Source organism: Ceratotherium simum, chromosome 3 (genome assembly GCF_057802395.1).
Source record: "Ceratotherium simum simum isolate JZ-2026a chromosome 3, ASM5780239v1, whole genome shotgun sequence".
In the NCBI taxonomy this organism is placed as follows: Eukaryota; Metazoa; Chordata; class Mammalia; order Perissodactyla; family Rhinocerotidae; genus Ceratotherium; species Ceratotherium simum.
The window spans coordinates 58,727,333-58,736,835 of record NC_141902.1 but is presented as its reverse complement, the minus strand read 5'-3'; positions in this window follow the sequence as shown (position 1 = coordinate 58,736,835).

Below are 9,503 nucleotides of genomic sequence, written 5' to 3'. Positions count from 1 at the left end.
AAATCTGGGTGGGAGTTTGAAAACCCTGGAGGAGTGACCCCTCGAACCCAACACAGGAAACTGACCAAGCAGGTGCTGGGGTTGATGCAGATCTGCTTCTGCTGTAGATGTGATTCGCCCATTTGTCTCAACCATTGAGCCAAGAGGGCAACGGAAGGATGAAACATCTATTTCTGAGGAGGAAAGCCAGGAGATGTGCCCCACTCCACGAGCAGAGCCTGTGGCTCACAGGAGAGTGTGTTCTAACCATTCATTGGCTTGAGGGCCTGGAGTGTGACCTGCTGGGAATCATGCAGGGGTTAGCACCAGAAGGCCTGGATTCCAGACCCCGCTCTGCCACATCCAAGCTGTGTGCCTGTGGGTAGGTCATTGGTCATCTCTGTGTCTACATTTCCTGCCTGTAAAAGGCCTGTGATAATCCCCAACTCAGCAGGGTCTTCTGAGGATTCATGAGTTTATGAGACACAGAAATGCCTGCAGCTGGGCTGCAGGGTGAGGTGCCTACCTCCACATTGCCATCCAGCATAGCATTTGTCTAGGCCTCCTATGTATCTGTCTCTTTACTGGGCTGATTCCTGCTAGAGAGAGCAGTGCCTTCTCATCTTGTTCTCACAATGTGGGGCACCTGGTGCACAATGGCTGAATGGAGGGAAGGAGGGTGGTGCACCTGTAATTATTATTCCAAAACTCACATTGTGGCAGGGCCAGAGGCCCAGGAGGCTCCTTCCTCCCTGTGAGGCTATGATCACATGTCTGCATTTTGTGTTGTTTCAGATATTTCATTTAGCTTTCCCCTCTGGGGTCACAGAACCCTCAACCCCCACCTGCAGTTGCCCCAATGTCTGGGAATGTTTCGTTATGAGAATGTTTCATTCTCTCCATCTTTGGGGCTAGACAGTCTGGTTCAAATCTCAGCTCTGATACTTGCTAGCTAAATTTACAGTTCATTTACAGTTAAATGAGCAAGTCATTTAACTACTCTGTGCCTCAGTTTCCTCATCTGTAAAGTGGAAATAATAATTCAACCTACTGCTGGGTAGATGTATATTCAGCTTAACAAGAAAATGTCAAATTGTTTTCTAAAGTAGTTGTGCCAATTTATATTCCCAATAGCTGTGTTTAAGAGATCTCATGGTCCATATCCTCTTCTACCTTTGTATTATCAAATTTTTACCAGCCAAATGGATGTCAAATGATATTTATTATGGTGCTTATATGCATTTCTCTGAATGCTAATGAGGCTGAGTATGTCTTCATATGTTTATTAGCCATATGTATTTCCCCTTTGGTGAAATGCCTATTCATATCTTTCATTAATTTTTCTATTGTATTGTTTCACTTTTTGTTAATTGATTTGTAGGAGTTCTCTCTATACTTTTTTCTATATATTCTTTTTTTGTGTGAGGAACATTGTCCTGAGCTAACATCTGTGCCAATCTTCCTCTCTTTTGTACGTGGGATGCCGCCACAGCATGGCTTGATGAGCGGTGTGTCAGTCCACACCCGGGATCCGAACACGCGAACCCCAGGCCGCTGAAGCAGAGCGTGTGAACTTCACTACACCACTGGGCTGGCCCCTATATATTCTTAATACTAATCCTTTGTTGGTTATATAAAGTAATTATCTTCTCCTAGTTTGTAGCCTTGTCTTTTCACTTTATTCGAGGTATCTTTTGATGAGCAGAAGTTCTTAATTTTAATGAAGTAGGATATCAGAAAGATATTCACCAAATATTTTTTCTAAAGGTTTTAATGTTTAACTTATAAGTCCTTGATCTCTATGTATGGTGTGACGTAGGGATTTTTTCTTTTCCATAGGGATAACTAAATTTTCTAGCTCCATTTGTTGAACAGTCCTAGATCCAATCTTTTTTTTTCTGTGAGGAAGATCAGCCCTGAGCTAACATCCATGCCAATCCTCTTTTTTTTTTTTTTTTGCTGAGGAAGACTGGCCCTGAGCTAACATTCATGCCGATCTTCCTCCACTTTATGTGGGACACCGCCACAACATGGCCTGACAAGCGGTGCGTGGGTGTGCGCCCAGGATCCGAAGCCGGGCTGCCAGCAGTGGAGCGCACGCACTTAACCGCTATGCCACAGGTTCGGCCCCCAATCTTTTATTTCCTGGAGCCAACCTTAACTGATCTTCAGGGAGCAGGGAGGGTATCTGATCGACCCAGAATTCCCTCTAAGCCTGAGCACAGACTTCCTGAGGGGGTCACATCCAAGGAGACTAGAGACAAAAGAAGCCACACTACAGCTTTGCTGAAGCAGCCCCTGCCTGCATCTGAGCTCAGCATTAAGTATTTTATTAATAGATGTAACATATGTATATGGCAAATAATAATAATAATTCAAATAGTACTTAAAAGCATCAAATGAAAAGTTAAATTCTCCCAGTTCCAGAAGCACTGCCCAGAGGTAACCACTTTAGCGGTGAATGATTTTTAGCTCTTGTCAATTCTCTTCCTGACTGCAAATAATATGCTTACTGCCTCTATTTCTTGATTTATCAACCCTACAATAACTCTAGTTATTCTCTGCTGGAAAAGTTAGTTCCCTTACATCTGCCCCATCTCTCCTCTCTTCTCACTCCATTCTGAATATTTGATTTTTTAAAAATGAATGCTGGGGCCGGCCCGGTGGCGCAAGCGGTTAAGTGCGCGCGCTCCGCTGCGGCGGCCCGGGGCTCGCTGGTTCGCACTGCTTTGGCAAGCCATGCTGTGGCAGCGTCCCATATAAAGTGGAGGAAGATGGGCACAGATGTTAGCCCAGGGCCATCTTCCTCAGTAAAAAAAGAGGAAGATTGGCGGATGTTAGCACAGGGCTGATCTCCTCACAAAAAAAAAAAAAAATGAATGCTAAATGTTATGCCAACTCCTACAGCTGCTGCCACAGGAGCTGTGTTTCAGGAAGCCCAGCCCTGTGAGGTTGCCTCCCCCCATCGGGAGGACGTCAGACAGGACACTTCCCATCACCCCATTTCCTGATTCCAGGCATCAGTGCTGAGCTGGACAGAAGGAAAACAGCCTTTGAGTGTCTGGGGATCTTCCCAAAAATGATACAAATGAGAGGCCTGGGCCCATTTCCTGAGTGGGCGGGGAGAGCCCTGGGAGAGGGCAGGAGAAGGATGTTGCACATGGGTTCTACCTGGTTGATGCCCTGCCACAGGCTCCTGTGTGGCCATGGGCAAGTCCCTTCCCTGGTCTCTCCATCTGTAAAATGCAGGTTATGAGGTCCCTCCCACTGTAGACTTTCTGTGCTCAGAATTAGAGTAGTGGCTCTAGGGAGGACTTTCTGATTGAGTAGAAAAGGCTCTCCTGAGAGAAGATATGATGATACAATGATGATCAGAACAGCTGCTGCTTCCGGAGTGCCTCCCCTGGGCCAGGCAGTGCCCAGATATTTCACGTGCATGATCCTATTTAATCCTCACAACTCTCAGCTGGGCATTATTCTCCTCATTTAACAGATGAGGAAATTGAGGATCAGAGAGGTTAGGCAACTTCTCAGAGGTCACAGGGCTGAAAGGTCTGTGCCACAAAACCAATCCATTGCCTAGTCCTGTTGAAGAACCTGGATATTTGAAAATGCCAAAAAACTCTAGGGTCCCTCTGGGCTTCCAGAAACAGGTCAGAAGGCAGGAGTTTAACCCTTCCTGACCTCATGGAGACCCTGCCTGCCAAATCCACTGCAGGGACTGACCCTGGCCAAGACCCAGTGGGCAATTCTAAGACCAGCTCCTTTCAGGGGGCCTTTTCACAGTCAGAGAAGAGCTGGGGTCTATTTGGCCTGGAGAGACCTTTGCTTACCCACAGCAAGGACCCCAAACAGTTCAGAATGGTTTGGGGGCTATTCCTCTCCCCTAGCCCTCCCCAGAGGCAGAGCTATTCACACACCCCTCATCCCACTGACAGGCACACTCTTGGCCACACCACATTTTGGGGACTCTGGGGACCCACAGGCTTCAGCCTCAGTGTGGCCTGGCACTGGCCACAGCTGGGGCAGGTCTGCTTCCCTTCAGACCCAAGGCCACAGCCGGGAAGGAAATGAAGGTGGGAGGGGCCTAGAGACGCTGACTTGGCTGGAAGCCTGCCTAGGAGGGAGGAAGCACAGAAAGGCCCGGCCCAGCGCTGTGGGTAAAGCCAGCAAACCACCCTGGCATCTCTGCGGATTCAGGACCACAGGCGCCTCACCTTGGCCACCCAGCCCTGGCTTGTGGCCAGGAGGCTGGGGGGAGGGTCCTGATTGGGTCACACCATAAGTGAGGGACGGAACCAGAACCTGGCCCTGGCTGTCCAGACCATAGGGCTTTTCCCCTCACCAGCAGCCAAGAGGGTGGCTGGTGGGCAAAGAAATGCCCATATTTTAAGCCCCTTCCCTGAGAGTCCAGCCTGGGACTCTGTGCTTCTGAGCCCAACATCAAGATATGAATGAAACAATGAGACACAAACAAAACAAAGAAAGCCTCTTTGTTTCTGTCTGAGGGCCAGAGCCCCTCTAAACTGGGGCAAATCTGACAAAACCCCAGAGCCTAGGTGTGAGCTGCTGAACTTCCCTGACATGGCAGTCTGCCAGGGACAGGTGTCTTGCACGTCCACAGTGACTTGTCCACTCACTCTGCACGCTCTCCTGGTTGCTGCAATGGGACTGTAAATTGTCCATCTAGGTGAGGGTTTCTCAACGTCAGTATCACTGACATTTTTGGCCCGATGTTGTTGGGGGCCATCTCATGCATTGTAGGGCTTTTGGCAGCATCCCTGGCCTCCACCCACTTGACTCCAGTAGGACGCCTCTCAGGTGCTACAAACAAAAATATCTCCAGACATTGCCAAGTGTCCCTGGAGGGCACCACGTCCCCAGTTGAGAACTGCCGCTCTAGATCCATTCTTTCCTTCTCTGGCAATAAGACCTGATTTTCAGCTGGCACACAGTCACCAGGATACAAGACCAAGAAGCTGCACGACCCCCTTCACAGCTAGGTGTGGCGCCGTGACTGAGATCTGGCCTGTGGGAGGTATACAGAAATGCAACTTCCAGGAAGTGCCTTTAAAGGGAAGATGTCTGTCCTTATGACCCCTTCTCACTTCCCACTTGCTTGGAATACAAGTGTGGTGACTGAAGCAGAGAGGCTCATGGGTCATGAAGTGGGAGTCAAGTACCAAGAACGGTAAGAGAGAAGGAGGCCGGGTACTGGATGACCTTGGAGCTGCCGTGGTAGAGATGGACTCTACCGCCAGACTTATCTCATACAAGAGAGAAATGAACTCATGTCACTGTTATCTGGGCCTAACTCCCCCAGAGCCCACATTTCAGCCTCTGATGAACTCTCCTGACACCATGGCCTTTTGTCAATCAGTCAAATCTAATCCTAAGTAACATATAAGATATAACTCTGCCATTCTTGTGGCTTCAATCACCCACCATCTAGATGCCTGTGACCTTCAGATTTGCCCCAGCCAAGTTCTAGTAGCTCACCAGACCCCTCCACACAGTTGCTATCCTCTCCCCACCCTGTCTCTCCCCTGGTGCTCTCCATCTCAGGAAAGGGCACCTCCATACCCCCAGCACCCCCAGAGTCATTTCTGATTTCCTTTCCACCTACTCCATCTCTCCCACATCCACGAGACCCCAAAGCCCCCATTCTGCCTCCTAAAAAGAACCTACTCCTCCACTCCACCCCCAATGTCCCTGTCCCAGCTCAGGCCCTCACCACTCCACACCTGGTCCATTGCAACCACCTCCTAACTGGTCTCCCTGCCTCCAGTCTCCAGCCCACGGCCTGTCCCTGGGAGGCCTGTCCCTCTTTAAAAGACTCCCTTGACTCCCTTTGGTCTCTAGAACAAAATCCAAGATTCCTGGGTGAACATCACGATCCCCTGCCTTCTGCCACCTCTTCTCTCAGTCCCCCACCCCTCCCTCAGCACCTCCCCTTACAGGATACTACACAAAGAATTTCCCACAGCTCCAGAAACATCCTGTGATTCTCTGTTTTGCACACACTGTGCCCTCTGTCTTAAATGCCCTCCCCCACTCCTGTTTGGTAAACTCTTACTCCTGCTTCAAGGCTCAGGCAAATGTCACCTCCTCCAAGAGGCCTTGCCTGATTCCCCCAGCAAAGCAGCCTGTTGATCTCTGCTCTGTGCTGCTGCAAACTTGCCTTATCTAACTTAGTGCTTATCCCACTGCGTTCACTGAGTCGGGATGGTCACTGAGTCGGGATGTCTGTCTCCCCGACTGGCAGTGAGCATCTCAGGAAGAGGTCCCATTTTACTGTACTTGGAATCTGCAGCACCTAATGTCATGTTGGCACAGAGTAGGTGCCCCCCACACAATGTTGTTACCCATTTACTAAGCCCCTACTCTGTGCCAGGCCCTGAGCTAGGTGCTTTATCTAAATTATCTCATTTTATCCTCAAAATCACTCTGCTGGGAGAGATGAGACTGAGATTCAGAGAGGCTGAGCAGCTGCTTCAGGTCACACAGTTTGTGCACAGCAGTGTCCGAGACTGATTCTCCATCTGCCACACTTGGTTCTCCCTTGGGATGTGGCCTGAACCCATTGCCAACCCCAGACGTGGTCTCTAGGGAAGTACCGATCGATCCCCAGGGCTAACCAGACCTGGATGTGGAAATGCCCCTCCCCCTCCCCATTTTCTATATATACATTTTTAATTTTATTTTTTACAAAACAGGTGGGCAAGTTCAGGTCCTCCCTCTGAGCTGTTACTTCTTCCTCTCTAAAACCAGCAGGAGGGACTAAATGGTCTCAAAGATCCTTATCAGTCCTGATATCCTGTGATCCCATGATTAGTTTCTCAGATGGACGGTGGGCTGGTGAATTTTGTGGGAGAGGGCAGTACACTAGGGACACAGCTATGGGAGGAGGAGGATAGGGTCACGCTGCGCTGCGAGCCAACCAGCCCCCACCCACGCCCTCTCCCCTGTGTGACTTGACCTTAGAGGTCCAAAGAGAGAGAGAGAAGATGTCCAAGAGCCTCCTGTCGCCTCCTTACTGGCCCTCGTATGGTCCTGACCTGTCTGCAGGTGGAGCAGGGGATAGATAGGCCTAGGACTTGGGGTCTAGACTCTGTGCTTCCTGCCGGACCTACAAGGGTCCTGTCCCCCCTCTCGGCCTCAGTTTACAAATCTTCCCTTCCGAGGGCCACCCACTCTAGCCTCCCAGGCTCCTCCTCCCCCCTCCCGCCAGTGAGACCCTCTGGAAAACCCCGCTGAGCGCTGACACAGGAAGGGGAGAGGGGAGGCTCGTGGGCGAGTTCCTGCCCAGGCTCAAGCTCAGCTGTAGCCGTTGGAGCCCGTCATTTCCCTTCCCCCGCCCACCCAGCTGGGAGGCCGAGAAGTTTCATCACAGCTGAGTTGTTGTCCTTATAAGGGAAGGGCCTCCCAACAAGCCTCTCACTTGGGCCATGGCTGGCTGGCAGAGAGCCAGGCCAGCCTCGAGGTGTCCTCCAGGTGCCAGGACAGGTGGGGATGCCCCAAGTCAGCCAGAAGTCCCCTGGGCTGAGTGTCCATCTAAAGTCACAGATTCTCCAGAAAAAAAGTAGGAAGAGGTACATTGTGGTTCCAGGCCAGGACCCTAGGGGGCCAAATCCCACGTCCCGATACTAACTTGCGGTCTCCTAGGCAATTTGTTTAAGCCTCAGTTTCCTAACCTGTAAATGGAGTGAACATAAACACATCTTCCTCATGAGGCCACTGTGGTAACAATGAGAGACCAATATAGGCCTGCCAAATAGTAGGTGCTGTGAGTCCAGGCCACTGGGGTTTGTTAAACATTTTCTAGGAGGACGGCCATGAGCTGTGTTCCACAGCAACCCTGTGAAGAAAGGAGAATTAGCCCATTTTACAGAGAGGAAAAAGTGAGGCACAGTTTGCTTAAGGTCACTCATTCATGGCTGGGATTTGAATCTAGATGTGTCTGCCTCCAAATCTAAAGTGATGTTTTTTCTACTTACACCCAAAATTTTGTTTAATAAAATTATGACAACAGGGAGGAATTTCCACCATCATCTCTCCATCCTCCGTGTTCCCCCTCATAATGAGCCTCCTCATAATGTCACAGAAATCTCCACTTGAGTGAGTTTATGTGGCCTTTTCTGACAGCCCTGTCTCATGTCTCACAACATGTCTCACGTCAGGGACATGCGAGTAGGGCTCGGGAAGTTAGGAAGATAGGCCTTGGAGGAGGGCACAAAACATGGTGGCTCTAGAAAGACACAGAGAGCTTCCAGGGCCCAGGCTCAGGTAGAGGCAGAAGGAAGGGCAATCCAGATGCCCCCTCCCCCAGCAGGCCCTCCCCCTCTGCCTAGGTCCTGTGGTCCGAAGGTGGCCACTTTGTGGTTTGCAAAATCCTGCATTGTAACTATTCATCGTTACCTGAAGGCCACTGAGATATCGCAGCCTGTATTCAAGAGGAAGGCTCCCTTTCTCTGCATAGGCCTCCAGCCCCCAAGACCGGAGGAAAGAAAGTTCTCACCACATCCTTGCCCTGTGGCTGGCCACTGAGCAGCTGCTCCCTTCAAGGCAGCCCTCCAGAGGGGACCCAGTTCCTGGGTGAGGATGGGGGACACCCCCATCTGTAAAGGGACTCCTCTTACCTTGTTTCTTCCTCACAGATAAGGGGCCTGGGAAGTGATTTGCCTGGGATCCCTCAGCTTCTGCAGGCCACTCACTCAACATGGCTGTCACACATCAGGCCAGTGGCAGGGGAATTCAGGAGGGACACAAGGGACAGAAGGGTCATAGCCACAGTTGATAGGCTGGGTCAGGTGCTTCCTGTTATGCTGGCCACCGGCCTGTCCAGCAGCCTTCACAGAGGAGGAAGGGAGCCAGCCTTTGGGGAGCACAGCAGTGCTTCCCCACATTGGAGGGTGGGGACATTGTAATCCCCCTTTTGTGGGTCAGGAAACTGAGGCCCCCTGAGGCTGAGACTCACTGGGGTGCCTGGGTGGGACTTGAACCTTGGCAGCTAGACTTGGAGCTCTGCCCACTGGCCCAGGAGCTTCCAAAGAGCACTCAGTGAAACCCTGGTGTCCCACTGAGATGTATCAGAGATGCCACAGGTATAAGGCAGGGCCCAGGCTCACCCCTAACTAGAACCAGGCTCCGAGGTTAAAATAACAGCTGGAAATATTTTGAACCATCATAGGAAACACCTCTTCAGGCAAGACTCCTCAATGGAGACTAAATCTAAGGGGAAATTTTGATGAGGTGCAAAATATTTGTGCATGGTCTTAAAATGTCTCCCAGATTGCTTATTAGTTACAAGAGAAAAAAATATAACTATACAGTAGAAAAAAAAATCTGACACCTTGACCAGTGATCAAAATTAACATCACCAATGAAGGGTGGATGGAGGTTGTATGTCTTCAGATGTGAGGCCCTGAGAAAGACCCAGTATCACCCACGCAGTTTTCTGGCTAAGAATCTGCAACCTCAATCTGATTATGAGAAAATCTCAGACAAACCCCAAATGAGGAATA